Raw genomic sequence first — 3,118 nt, 5'->3', positions numbered from 1 at the left:
TGTTACCAGATTTCCCTAGAACTTACTGACTCCGATTTCGTCCAAATCTGGACTAGGTTGGGAAATTCCAAGTTGCTATAAAAAAGTTTTTCGGACCAAAAATTTTCCCCATTGGCTTTTCTATAAAGACGGAAACATGTCGTTACAATAGATACCAATTTACCCATCACTCGACCCTGAGTGACTAACTTAGAAAAAACAAGCTAAAGAAGGAATGAAGTAGTACCTAAATTGACAAATAACTGAGGATACTTGTCTCGCATGTCCTTTTTGGTTTTCCAAGTATCTTCCTCAACTGGATGATGTTTCCATTGAACTTTCATGGACTTAATCTCTTTGGTCCTCAGCTTGCGGACATTACGATCAAGAATTGCAATCGGTTCCTCCTTATATTGAAGGTCTTTGTCTAACACCACTGAGTCCCATTTTATGATGTAATCCCTGTCTCCATGATATCTCTTAAATATGGATACATGAAATATCGGATGAACTCCCGATATGTTAGGAGGTAAAACCAATCTATAAGTCACTGGCCCTACACATTCAAGAACCTCAAAGGGACTAATGTAACAAGGACTAAGATTGCCCTTCTTGCCAAATCTCATCACCCCTTTCATGGATGACACCTTAAGAAAAACATTCTCACCAGTATGATGTCACGCCCCGAGCTACCCTCGAGACGCAGACACGGGACCTAGGACTACAAGTTATCCTAAGCTAACCCTGCTGGCATGATCATGAGCATACTAAAGATAATAAACTTATGCGGAAGCTAAATCATAAATAAAAATGAAAAGATGGGGAATACCCATATACTATAACTAGGATAAATGAAAACTAATGAGTTTAATACAAAGAAGATATTAACTCAATACTAAGTTGAATCTAACTATGTCTGAAATAAGCCTCTAAACTGACTAGAAGTGTTGGGACATGCCCTAGCTTAGTCTAGAAAATCTGAAACTAAAAGACTGAATACTGAAAGATAACATGACTATCTTCCTAGATGAATGATGACTCACACTGGTTCTGCTGGACTGGAGATCAGAAATCGATCTAAGCGTGATCTGGATGCTGAGAACCTAAACCTACATCACGAGAAGATGTAGCGCACGTATGCGTCAGTACTTGAAAGGTACTAAGCATGCAGAATAGAGTAAAGCTTAAATGACATATAACTGAACAAAACAATAAAGCAATGAAATAATCTGAACATGATATAGCTACTGAAATTACTGAATACTGAGCTAACTGATGCAATGACAAAATTTATAACATGTTGAGACTGAATACTGACTATACTGAAATATGGTCAATGCAATAGAGTCTGACTGAACTATGGGAGCTACTGATAACCGACATAAAACCACATGAGTTAAATGTGGAGTTCGATGTGTACGCCCCATCGAGATGACCCAATATACCCTGCTAGAAGTATAGAGGCATGCTGACCTGATCACTAAACTGATGTTGCCACATAGGGGACTTACACCTACGTGGCTCGTAGTTCTGGGACTATATGGGTACGCTTACTGGATAGCTTGAACTGAACATGCAAACTGAGAATGCAACAATTAATCTGATAATGATGCATTCATAAACTGAGGCATGTATAACTGAATACTGAAGTATCTGACCTAGCATGTGTAATTCAAGAACTAAAGAAATGCATAGCTAGGGTTCTGAAATTCATGCGAGAAACGATGTAATAACATGATAATCTGATTTGGAACATTTAAATAACTAATTCATGATGATCTGTTGTAATTCTAGAAACCCTAGGTCTGTTCATAATAAGGGGATCAAGAATCTGACTGAATTCTAGGGACCTAATGGGCGAAAGGAACCCACTAGTGAAATCCCACATACCTGGTGACGAATTCCACGGAGATATCTTTCAATTTCGGGGCTAGAACTGATGGAACCTTGCTGCGTTCATGAACTAGGGTTCTTGATTTCTCTTCTCCTCTCACGCTCTAATTTTCTATGTTTTGATTAATGATTTTGACTAAGGTAAGTTCTAGTTATGTTTCTAGGCTTAAACTGACTAAAACCTCATGATTTAGGGTCTAAACGATGTATCTTAAGGGTCCAACGAAATAGGAATTGACCAAAAGACCCCTGACTTAACTGCTGTCGGAGTGACTGACGGACGGGACTGACGGGCCGTAGGTCAATCGGCGGTCCGTCGATTGGAGTTGTCGGTCGAGTCTGCCCGACAGGGTTTCACTAAAACGAGCATAACTTTTTACTCGGAGGTCAGAATTTAGCAAACTCGATGGTGTTGGAAAGAGGATTCAATTATCTATCATATAATAGGTAATAAGACACATAATTTATTTTGTGCTAATAGTTATGACTATTTGAAGTTGACCCAAATCATAATTTTTATCTAACTGGCAGTTACCCTCACCTACGGTTAGACCTACGAACCGTGCATCGAATGACGATCCATGCTGGTCAACCGTCAATCGGGATTGAAGCTGGGCTTTAGGGGCATCGATCCACAGACAAGAACCACGGTCCGTAGGTCCGGCCGTGGTCTACACTTGGCTGAATTTCTGGCTGAGTTCTGGGGGAGTTTGTTAACACGAACCACAGACCTGCAGGACGGGCCATGGGTCCTCCTACGTTCCGTGAATGATTCTAAGAGTGAATGTACGCATGAATGACTGAAAAACTGAGGAGGAATTATTACCTCAAGCTGGAATGGAATCAGAAGGAAAGAGGTGAGGATACTTCGATTTCATGGCTGCTTCTACTTCCCAAGTAACTCCCTCTACTAATATTTCATCTCTTTTCATATTATTCCACCAATAAACTTCCCGCAGATCGCGGACACGGTACCTAGAACCACAAGTGATCCCAAGCTAACCCTGCTGGCATGATCATGCGCATACTAAAGATAATAAACTGATGGTGAAGCTAAATCATAAATAAAAATGAAAAGATAGGGAATACCCATATACTATAACTAGGATAAATGAAAACTGATGAGTTTAATACAAAGAAGATATTAACTCAACACTAAGCTGAATCTAACTATGTCTGAAATAAGCCTCTAAACTGACTAGAAATGTTGGGACATGCCCCAACTAGATCTAGCAAAACTGAAACT

The sequence above is a fragment of the Solanum tuberosum genome, unplaced genomic scaffold (assembly GCF_000226075.1).
Source record: "Solanum tuberosum cultivar DM 1-3 516 R44 unplaced genomic scaffold, SolTub_3.0 scf00225, whole genome shotgun sequence".
NCBI classification, from domain to species: Eukaryota; Viridiplantae; Streptophyta; class Magnoliopsida; order Solanales; family Solanaceae; genus Solanum; species Solanum tuberosum.
The sequence above is the reverse complement of the archived record's forward strand: the minus strand, read 5'-3'. Positions refer to the sequence as shown.